The following is an 11,922-nucleotide window of genomic DNA, read 5'->3' on the forward strand; positions in this document are numbered from 1 at the left end:
GCAAAGCTCTTTCCCTGCGGATGGAAAGGAGCCTCCCCTGCCCTGCGAGCACCCTGCTGCGGCAGGCTCCCTGCTGGGACGTGGACGGGGCCCTCCGAAGCGACGGCAGGGTGGGAACAGACAGGAGGAGGAAGAGGGGAAGGAAGAGGGTACCGCAAAGAAATAAAAGATGCAAAACATGATCTGAACAATGTACTTCCTCCTAAACTGAGGACAAGGTGCGGACAGGGGTTTGAGGCTTTTTTTTTTTTTTAAAAAAAACAACCCATATTTAAGTCCCCTGGAAATTTTGTGGGAGAAGTGCAGAGGGCTCAGCAGGGAATCTGAGCCAGCTGGCAAGGGATGTGCCAGTGCCTGGTCATCCCCCGTACCCCAGAGCTTCAGACCCTGAGGCTGAAAGCACCCACTCTCAAGCACTTAGCGGGGAGGACAAGACTGTCCGCTGCTTGCCAAGAAGCAAGAGTAGAGCAAACAAAAAGGAGTTCACATTTCAGGAGATTAACTTTAAATCCACCAAGTTGGCGCTCTGATCTGCTGCTGGAGAAGAGACAGGGCCAGAGCTCAGATCATCCCTATGTACAAGCTCTTTTCAGTATAAGTAATATCTTGTGACACTCCTCTCCTGGCTCTGACACACGCACGGAGGGTAAACATGTAAAAGTAAGGTAAAACATGATAATAAGGTACTTATAAAGGCTAAGATCCAGGATAACAGGACAAGCAAACAGAATTTAAGGCACTGTAAGTATATTCAGGCTTGAAAGCAAAATACTTTAGAGAGCTAACATTTTTTTTCCTGTATCTGATTAATTGTGGATTTTGAAACTTGTGTTTGCCTTGAGCAGTATTTCCCAAATCACCTCTATCCCCCTGACATAACCACAAGGCCCACAGACGGGATGCTGGCAGATTTGCAGAGAAGGGGTGTCCTTTAAAAGCTGTTTTAGCAACAGCAAAATTGTGAGGATGCTCTGACTTTAAAGAAAGAGAAGATGCCAAGACAAAAGCAGTTAAGAATACACCGTTCTTCCTTGTCACTCTAATCGCTCTAAAATACATGTGGAAGAGTACATTCCTTCCTTATGCTGGAGGATCCCAGGCAGACGTAGGGAAGCAAAGGCTCCCTGAGGCAGCAGTTTCCTCCGAAATTCCCCACGGACGACAATTTGCTCATCACCGCATTCCCACCTGCAGCTGCTGAGCAAAATCCTGCAGGTCCTCAGCGGCCACCAGCCCCTGCAGCCGGCAGCTTGGCACAGCTGCGCCGGGGACTTTCCCTGGTTCAAAAACCCCACACGAGGCTTTTTCAGCATCTTATCATTGCTGGCTTCTCAAAGAAAACTAAACATAACCCTCAAAACACAGTGGACCTGTGGATTCCTGGGCAAGATGCTTGTACCTGAGCACAGGTTGGGGAGACGCGTGCTTTAGGTTACAGCCCAGGTAAAAGGGCTTCTGGCTCTCAGAGCCTGAAAAAAAACACCTGGCTGCCCAGTCCTGAGAGATGAGGAACAGATCCCCAAAATCTGCAACTGCGAGGTCATGACTCGTCCCGGTACCAAGTATTACATGATGGTAATGAAAAGTAGCATCATAAACGTGACAGGCTGCAGGAGATGCTGTGGGGATGCTGGACAGTGACACGGAAATAAATGAGTGATAAAGGACTCTGTAACCATCTTTGGCTGAGCAAAAGGAGGGTGTTGGTGCAGCAGTTGTCTCAGCAGGCGTGGAAGCAGCAACAACCACGTGGACACCCAGCCAGGCGACCGAGCACTCTCCCCAGGAGGGAGCCGAGCGTTCAAACAACTTCCTAGCCTTTCAATCACGTGGAAGCAAACAGGTCCGACCCAACACTACTCTTCTCAGAAGACCAGGAAGGGGAACCTCTTTTGAAAAATGCAGGGTGGTTAGTCAGCTTCAGGGGGATGCCACAATCCTCTGGGATAACCCCACCTTCCACAATTTTCAGGGAAACTATACTGAAGCCCAGAAGGCGACAAGCACCGAAGTCTGTAACAGCAGTGTGCTTCCAGCGTATCATTTAAATACATCAGTTTCTGGAGAGACAAAAGACAAGGAAAAACTCCCTACAGTGCCTGACAGTTCAGGCTGAAGATGACGCTGAAAAAAAAAAAAATACCCACAACAAAACATATCTGCTTTAGAGGTGGGAGGCAGGGAGGGAAGAAGAGGGGCGGGAAAGGCGTCTCCTCACAAACACTTCAGGCCAGAACCATCAGGACTTTCCTTTATTTCGTGCAAGAGTGAATCAGCAGCGCTCTGCCAGCCCAGCAGCAAAGCTCGGAGATGCCGGCGCTGTCTGCTTCGTACCGGCTTCCCCCGGCATGAGAGGATGCAAAACCTCCCCGCGTCGCTTCCCAGGGCCTCTGTCCCGGCACTCTTTGAAATCCAACAGAATTTACTACCTCCAGCTGTTTACTCTGGGATTTTCTTCTTGCAAATAAGATTCAAAAAAAAGAACAAGCATTTTCCCACTTCTGCTATCTGAGTGAAATGTAACATCAAGTAACTGAAACAAATAAGCATGAAATTAGGTTTAGAAATATTTAAAAAAAAAAAGTCCAAAGCTTGGAGAGTGAGAAAAAGGAACACATGCATCGGAGACAAGGGAAGGGGCACTGCATTTCTGAGAAATACTGGTATTTTATTAAATGCCTCTGAGGGTGCCTATAGCAGCAGCTCAGAACCTGCTTTTTTTGGGTGCTATTTTAAAAAAACCCCACAAACAAGACGACTCTGTTTAAAAAGAAAGGAATCACGCTTTTCCCTATACAGCCTTGCTCACAGGGCTTCTTCCTCCACTCATCAGACTGGTCAAGGGGTTAAATAACCCTGAACTTGAGGCTTCCTTAGTTATCGTCACTGACTCAAAACAAGTGAGAAAATCTCTTTACATTTGTTGGTTTGGGGGTTTTGTTTTGTTTTAAGCTCCAGCAAGTGAAATATGCAGTTTTAACACTTAGTAGAAAACTATGGGAACAACAGACAACTAACGACAAAAGAGAAGCCAAAATTGACAGGTAATTTGAGGCTGCAAGTTTAAAAAAAATATTTAGTATTTAGAAGGGGAAATAAGGTCAGGACAGGAAGAATGGGGGAAAAAAGGGAAGGAAAATTAAGATTTCAGGCCTGTGATGGGGCACAGAAACCAGTGTGAGAAGTTCCCGTCCCACCCATCTCACTGCTCGCATGAAGTTAATCGTCCCCTCCAGTGGTGCCAACTGGGACCACACTGTAAATCACACCACTGAAATGCTGCAAGTCAAAAAGTAATACTAAATATATATACACACATATATATATATATATCTTGCTTAAGAAAGGATGGAGTGAAGCAGAGGTTTGCTTCTCACCAAGATTGTTTCTGTGCAAAGCCACAGCTAAGGGGACAGTGAATGGAGTAACACAAGGGAAATAACTTCGTTTTTCAGCTTTGCCGCATTCCTCCAGGAAGGAAGATGAATTTCAGGCTGTGGAGGAATCTCCCAAGTGAACTGAACTATGTCATGATCAGATAATACCAGTTTGGAGGAAACTCTGCGATGTTCTGAGCCACTTGTGTTTGGGCCAGGATGCACCCGCTCCTGTGCCCTGGAGCCTCCAATGCCTGCGCCTACAGGGAGGACTGGGCTTAACTTGGGCCTAACTCAAGCAGTAGAAAGGGTTTCCCAGAGAGAAGCGCTGATGTGCAGACATCAAGAGCTGAACGAGCACGTGACAGCAGACATCTTAGCACGGGAGCATCTCATGTCAGGTCTGTACCACTAACGCTTACCATGCGGTTGTATCAGCACAGGGCAGGACACGTCACTGATGTACCTGTGCTGGCAAAACCCGCAAGCAGAAAGGCTGTTACACCTGTTTTTGCTAATGCTGCTTATCAAACTGATCATGCAGGGTTGGGAGGATAAACCCACAACCAACAAATTCACCCAAGGAACAAGTTCTTGGCGTAGTTGTGGGATGCTGACCCCACCAAGCACTCGTGCACTCCTAGGCTCTGGGTACCCTGTGTAATGAGATATTAAATAGTCTTAAATATATGTGTGCTCACTTTTTACCAAGGCCTGTACTGATGGGACATGGGGCAATGGTTTTAAACTGAAAGAGGGTTGGTTTAGATTGGACATAAGGAAGAAATTTTTTATGATGAGGGTGGTGAGAAACTGGAACAGGTTGCCCAGTGAAGCTGTGGATGCTCCATCGTTGGCAGTCTTCAAGGTCAGGTTAGACAGGGCTTTGAGCAACCTGATCTAGTGCAAGATGTCCCTGCCCATCGCAGGGGGTGCTGGGTGAGATGATCTTTAAAGGTCCTTTTCAATCCAAACCCTTCCATGGATCTATGGATGCTGGGGCTGCCCTTCAAGCCAGAGCCCCGTGGGGTGGGCAGCAGCAGGCTTCCCCCAGCTGCGAGACAAAGGGCAGCACGAGATGGAGACCTACATCACTTCAGAGCTTGTGAATGGTGCAGACAGCAACTGATCCCAAGGGTGAGCCTGGACCACAGCCCTGCTTAACCTGTAGCCTGTGGGGGTGGGGATCTGCAAATTCCTCCCAAAACATCTGCAAAACTTAATTTGAGAGGCAAGCAAGTAGTTAGCAGGCTTCGCTTTGCTGACAAGTCTGCCTGGGGGCCACAACCTGGAGAAGACATGAACTGTAGATGTAGCTGGGGAGGCCGGTTGCCAGAGTGACATTGAATTCCTCACATGTGCCCCGCTTTCACCACCCAGCGCGTACCCCGCACACCGGGCCAACACGCAAAAGGTTGTCAAAACCTGCTGAAATCCTCCCCCCTCCTCTCCCGACGTGCGATTTCTAACCACACAGGCGTTACAGATCACCTTCTTCCCCATTTGCTTCCCGACCCTTCCTCCCTTTTCCGTCAGCCCTCCAGATGGCAAACGCTCCCCTCTGCCAAGCGCCGACACGAGCCTTCCCATCGCTAGCCCCGCTCGGGGCATCGCCTGCCGCAGGCAGCTCGGGCACGTGCAGTCGCATCTGCGAATTCAAGGGGATGTTGCACCATAACCTATGTGCTCAGCTACCAGAATAAAACCCCCCAGGAGGACTTTTTTAAAGTCCCCTCCTGGTTACCAATGCCAAAACCTGCTCTGCTTGCCTGTGTCGTTCTCCTGCTGCTCACTAACAAAAACCAGCCATCTGAGGCTTCTTCAGTGCTAAATACACAAAATCACTTCACACGTCTCCCTCAGTTTGACCGGATCTCCCAGTTTCACCAGCAGACTTACAATACTGGCCATTTTACGTAAACCCAGCTTATGGAAAATTCAGTTTTCACTTTAGAAACAGGTTTTGGGTCTCACGGTTACAGCAAAAAGTTTGCCAAGTGCACTGTCTTAAATTCAAACTCACGGCTTTTTTTTTTTTTTTGCAAAAACCCAAAGTGCATCTTTTTAAAAAACAAAACGATCAATCAAACAACACTTTTGACTGGCAAAGGCATGGTGGTTTTGGGGAGAAAGGGGTTTTTCATCTCTGAACTGCCTCCGGATGGCAAGGCTGGAATTGAGCTCTCTTCCCTTCATCTTCCAAGGCTCTGATTCACTTCATTCCCATTTTGCTACAACTGTGGAAACCAAACTCTGAAATATTACCCTCTGTGAAAACTATTTCTAACATTCTGGAAATACACAGCTCTTTTAGCTTTTATAGAAAAAACCCAAAACTTATTGCTACCCTGGGACTGAACCGTACCATGACGTCCAGTAAAGTTCAGACCTATTTTTGAAGGGTTGATAAAATAAACCAACACAACAAATATTAGTTCCAGCTGAGGTGACGCACGTAAACACACCTTGACAGAAGACCAGCGATTACTTTAATGGCTTTAAGTTAAAGCCTTTATAGATAATTTTAATGCCTACTTTTATTACTTACTTTCTGTATGAACAGATACCATCATGCAGATGTGCCTGTTACGACCTTCAATTTGCAACAACTTTTACAGAAAGAACACACTTGCTGAATTATCCTCACACTTGAAAGAAAGTCAAAACTGCAATTACACTCTCTCCACACAAAAAGCAAATGCAGCTTTCCTGCAACCTGACAGCCATGCTAAAATCTCAGGGAATTCAGTTGTGACGCTGTCCCTTTCTAAACAAAGTCTAATCAAAATACTATTTTGATTTATTTTCAGTGGATGTTTTCATTCCTTAAGTGGACACACAGGAAAATAATTTAGACATGTGTCAAAACATCCCAACCAGAAGAGACTCCAAATAATATCACTGAGGATCATCCAAGTTAGAGCAAAGCTAAAAGGAATAAAACCCAAAGATGTCGCACATGCAAATATGGTGATGTCATGCCTGGCATTAAAATCTTCATCTTGTATAAGGATGAGCAAAACCTGCTGCGTTCTCACTCCAGCCTGCAGCAGTTTGAAACTGGTTTGAAAATGTAAAAAGCAGCAAGTTACTTTGCTATATTTAATGTTAGCTCTTTTTTTTGACTTTTAATAAAAACACAATAAAACTCCCCCCCCAAACAAACAAAGAAGAAACAAAATGTGATGCTGCCAACTCGGGCTGTCTCATAGAGCAGATTATTGATTTTACAGACACTATCTAGAAACTGTAGATTGTAACTAGGGTAAAAGGGAAAAAAAAAAGCGGTACTTTGAGATAAAGCGGTTGGAAGGAGCACGCTCCTTTCGAACACTGACAGCAGAGATGTCCTGTGGGACGAAACTCTTGACAAGAGAACTTCTGGGGTGGGCAGGCAGGAAAAATGTCATTTTATGATGGTGAGTGATGACATGGGCTTTGGGCTGATAACTGAGCTATGCGCATCTATAAGCGCTTTCCGGCACTGAGTTCATCACAGGTACAAGAAGAGAGGACGAACACGGGAGAGCTCTTGGCCATTCATTTCGGCAGAAGCCTGGAAGGGGATAAACACGCACACGACTGCCGAAGTAAAATAAGGACCGGCTAACAACTTTAAAAATGCATGTGCTTTTTAGCATTTATATTCTCTCTGATTGCTGGCTAGTACCTTGCTTTCCCTCACCCTGAGATCAATTTGCAATTCTGTGTTTCAAAGAGCTGCTGAGTTCATACAACAGACTGAAACCACATCTACATTAGAAAGGCTTCACCGGGACAGGAATGTCTTACGCTGGCAAAGCACTTCTATCACAGATACCTCTTAAACAACAAAATTACTCCAAGGCAGCACACAACCGTGTTACTTCACATGCAATTTCCCAGTAAGGCTCCATGCAAGAGGTTTCTGCTAGAGACACCAGATCCCTGCTAGTCACACCTGCACCTGCACAACTATCCCAGCCCCAGCCAGGAGAGACAAAACCTGCACAAAGTTTAATCTGTAGGGTTTTTTTACAAAAAGACAACTTATTGACCAACTACATGTGGATTATTTGTAGGTGAGCTGGATGACAAAGCAGAGAATGGCAATGATTTACCATCACTTGCTGTAAAAGAATTACGTTGAGGCATTTGACGTTTTAGTTCTCAGCCCCAATTTGGAAAGGTATAAGTTTTTTTGGGATGACCATCATTGCTCCACTAAAGGATGCGCTAAAATCCCTTCCTGAACTGGGATCTTGACACCTGTGCATCTGAATCAAAGTGGGACAAAAAAAAATCAAGGCAGACCAATTTTGCCTAGCTGACAGCCTTACGCTGCGAGCCCGGCCTTGCTGAGGGAGACCCTGGTGCTGCCAGAGGTGCAGCCTCACCAGGCACTGCACGCTCCGCCAGCCTTGCCTGCTTGCTCCCAGCACTACCACCTCGGACCCAGCTGGCAGGAGGTGCTGTCACCCAGCAATCCCAAACGCCAAGTCACCTTCCCCTCCCAGCAAGAGTCTTCCTCTTCCCTCCCTTTCCTACTTCTTTGGATGCTTTTCCCACTTTGGCTCTCCACCTTCTGACCCAAAACTTTTGCTGAGTTCCCCTGCACGGCAGAGCCCTCACGACCTCCTGAGGTTTAAGATCAGCACCTGCCCTGAGAGGATGGGGAACCTCCATCGGAGAGGTGCCCAGGGAGCCCAAAGGGAGAGGACATCAGCGCCATGTCCCCCCGCCCCCTGCTCTCTCCCTACGGAGAGATTCACAGGTGCAAGGCAAACAAAAGGGCTCAGGAAAGAGCCGGGCAGAGGGATCCCCCAAAGCCAGGTGGGCACATCCCAACTCCAAGTTTTACTCCTAGCAAAGAGGGGAGAAAAATCTGTGTCTTTTGCTGTCTCCCTCATTCCAGAGTGAAGAGAGAGAAAGGGGAAAAAAAAGGAGACAGTTGGGTGATGGCTTTGGAAACCAGCTAAAACAAAAGGGAAAGTCACCCCTCCTAAAATAAAAAAAAGTAGATGCAACGTGCCAAAGGCCGAATTTCCCCAAATCTCCCCATCCCGGGGAAAATAAAATGCCACAGGAAGGCACAGACTTTCGCGGAGGCTGAAGGAGGGATGGAGCGGGGCGCCCGGCTCTGCCCCGCCGCGGAGCCGCCCGCCCGCTCCGCCACTCTCCGCTGTTACCGGCAGCGGCGGGGCAGGAGGCAGCGAGCCCCCGCGCCACGGCGTCACGGGGGAGCAGACAAGGGGGGGGGGGAGGAATTAATAAAAAATTAAACCAGGAGAAACCGCTGCCAAGTCCGGCCGCGAGCGCGGAGCCACGCGTGGCGGCGGCGCCCCGGCCCCTCCTGCGCCTGCAGCACCCCCGGGCGGCTTTTTCCCCCCTCCCCTCCCTGGAAGCCAGCGGCTCCTTTTTAAAGACCGCACTGACAAAATCACCCTGCTCGCCTCTACGTAACGCCCTGTCGAAAGCAGACGCCATATTTTGTGTTGCTGATGTCGACACAGACAAACGTAGACATGTTTTTTCCTCCCCCCCCCCTTCCTCCTCCCCTCCTGCTTTCCTCCCTTCACCCAAACTTGCGATCGGGAGGCGACGGAAAGCGGCGAGGAGGACGGGGGGAAAGGAGACTGCATGGCGAAAAATTAAAAATATATCTAAATAAATTAAAAGCCCACCCCGAACAACCCTCCCGGCTCCCTCTCCCCTGCCCTCCCCCCCTCCTCCCGGCCCCCGCCGGAGTCCCGGGATCCCGACAGTTTTTTTGCGGGAGGAAAAGTTGGGTGCGAGCTGCCGGGGCGGCAGCGCCGGCGAGTGCATGTGTGCAGGGAGGGGGGCGGCCGGGGTGCGCCGCGCCGCCGGGGGTTGGGGGGGGGGGCCCCGCCTGGGAAGTTTCCTACCTGCGCTCAGGGCGGCGGCACCGACTGTCCCGGGCGGCGCGGCACGGGGCTCCGCGCACCGCTCCGCACCGCTCCGCGCGCCGCCGCGGCAGCCCGCGGCCGCGGGACCCCGCGCCCCCCGCCCCCGCCGCCGCCCGGCCCGCGAGGAAACACGCGCGCACCGCCACGCGCGCACGCACGCACACGCCGCCCCGACCCCGCCGCGGAAAAAAAAGGGGGAGAGGAAAAAAAAAAAGACAAAAAAAAGAAAAAAAAAGGAAAAAAAAGAGCCCTCGATCGGTGGGGATCTACGCCAAAACCCACATGATCTCTGACGTCAGCGTGCGTATTTGCATACGATACCACCGCCGGCGCGGCCGCCGGGGTCCCTCGGCGCGGCGGAAAGTTGCGAGCGGGGCTGTGCCACCTCCATCCCCCCGCCCGGCTCCGGCCGCTCCTCCTCCTGCTCAGCCCCACGAATTTTCCACGCACCCCCCCCCCCTCTGCCCCGAGCGGTGCGCGCGTGGGCTCCGCCGGGCGCTCCACAGCCCGTGTGGTGACACCGCCGGCCTCTGCCCGGCCCGGCCGCTGGCATCGCCGGGCGCTCCGCCGGTCCCCGCCGCGCCCCCCGTGCCGCTCCACGGGCGGAACCACACGGACTCCCCCTGCTCCTCCGGGCGGAGCCGGGGCTCGCAGCGGGGGCGCCTCCCCCCCCCGGCGGTGCAAGCGGTGCCGGCGCCAGGGGAAGGGGAGTGTGTACCCTTGGTACAGGGGCTGGGGGTGAGGACCCTCGGTCCAGGATCGCGTGGGCTGCACCTCCCCGTGTGGGGATGGCAGAGGCCGGACCCTCGTTGTAGGACGTGGGGACGGGACCCCCATCTTTCCATCGCGGGGGTGGGCCCCCTGCTATAGGGACGGCGGGGTTAGGCCCCCGTTACAAGGACGGCGGGGGCTGGACCCCCGCTATAGGGACGGCGATGGGATGCTGAGGGGCTGGATGAGGCTGTGCCGCTTCCCGGGGCTGCCCCTCCGAAGCGGGGCAGGTTACCTGGAGAGGCGGGAGGCATTTCTTCATCCTCGGCTTGTGATGGAGGTTTTCCAAGCCACCCGAATTTGGGTGGGCTTCAGGCGATGGTTGTTTATTGCTTTGCGGAAGGTGGTGTGTATTTCCAAGGGATGCTGCTGTCTCTGCTCCTCTGCTGCATCGCAGGAATCCTTCCCCCCATTTAAAACTGTCGTTGAACTCTTGTGCCTCTTTGCCTTTCTTCCAGAGCTGTAGACAGATAGGACCCAGGCTATTTTCTGCTTACTTCAATTAATTAATTGAAAGAAATAATTTACCAATTGTATCTTGCTACTAGATAACACATCTTCCAACAAGTCCAGGCTAATAGGACTTACGAGTAGCATAATCTCACTGTAACATCGGGTGTATGCTATCTGCGATGGGGTACCTTTGATTAGATAGCATTAAATTAATATTTTAATGATATACTTAAAGCTCCAAAGGTTTTGCATCTCCACTTGCCTCGACTCTCGCCCTGCCCCGTATCACCCGCGTTGAGGCAGAGCCAGAGCCCGGCTGCAGTCCCTAACTCCGCGGAGTAACTTCGTTGGGCAACATTTTGTTTCCCTTCCCCGCGTAGGGCTGGGGACTGGCTTGTATTAGAGTGTCAGAAGAGGAGCTCTAAGTTACTGCAACTGAATAATCACGGAAGAACGTAAATATGTCAAAGCAGTGTCAAGAGATTTCTTTGCAGGGATACCCTTATCTGAGTAGGCGTGTTTTTGACTGCCTGATGGAGTACAGTCTCTGCAAGTATTTGATAACAGAATGGATTCCTTCCTCTGCCACCAGCTCCGAGATTTCTCCTAACTTTTCCTCTTCTTTCTAGATCGCAGCTGTTAGGAAGGGACAAGCATGGGCATCCTCTCCGCACTTGCTGGGGGCACGGAAGATGGCCATTAGAACTTGCTGATACTCATTGAACTTTGGTTTTCCTCCCTACAGGTTTTTTTGGGGGGGTTTTTTGTTTGTTTGTTTGTTTTTTAAATGGAAATTCCTCTTTGTTATAAATACTACTGAATATATTTTGTTTAACTCTTAAGTAGCTGTTCAGCCCTGGAAATGTTTCTGAATTTTGAATGCCTGGGGAAAAGAACCCCACAACCTATTTTAGGTGGCAAAAATATTTTCGCCCAGGATACACTTTTTCTCTACTATCTCAAATTCCTTTTCTATGATTTGGGAAAAAAAGAAAAGACAAAGTGTTTTAATAAGACTACTATGCTCATGAATATAAAACACTCTGGAAAGGGCAGATCAATGGAAAAGCAGGTGAAAAATCATCTGCTTGCTCTTGTCCTAATTAACACTTACTTTAAGGCCTCTTTAACTTTTTTTTTTTTTTTTTTGCATTGCCAAATGCAAAAGGCTCTTTGATTGATTGGGTGATACGGCGGGTAATGCTGCCTTTCAAGTGCAATAAAGAGCCGTCGACGGGAGCCGGGTCCGGGGTTTCAGGCTTTAAGCCCGGCTTGTAACAAAGACAGTTCTAACCGGAGGTCAAAGCGATCCCCGCACCAAGGCCCCCAGTGAGGCTCATCTCCCTTTCCCCAAAACGCTGGATGGTGTCACACAAATTAGGAGCTGAAAGGTCATTAAAAACGGAGCGTAATTC

The 11,922-nt window shown here is 50.0% G+C and overlaps 1 protein-coding gene across 4 annotated transcripts in view; it reads right to left on the reverse strand.

The window, feature by feature from the left end:
* Positions 1-10,626, reverse strand: part of ZHX2 (zinc fingers and homeoboxes 2) — a 79,162-nt gene extending 68,536 nt beyond the window's left edge. For 2 of the 4 annotated variants that reach the window (XM_054815493.1, XM_054815492.1), the window contains exon 1: positions 9,263-9,546. The gene's annotated coding sequence lies outside the window, so the exon portion shown is untranslated. The other 2 variants (XM_054815495.1, XM_054815496.1) reach the window with 2 other exon arrangements.
* Between the last annotated feature and the right edge of the window lie 1,296 nt (positions 10,627-11,922).

Source organism: Grus americana, chromosome 2 (assembly GCF_028858705.1).
Source record: "Grus americana isolate bGruAme1 chromosome 2, bGruAme1.mat, whole genome shotgun sequence".
NCBI lineage: Eukaryota > Metazoa > Chordata > Aves > Gruiformes > Gruidae > Grus > Grus americana.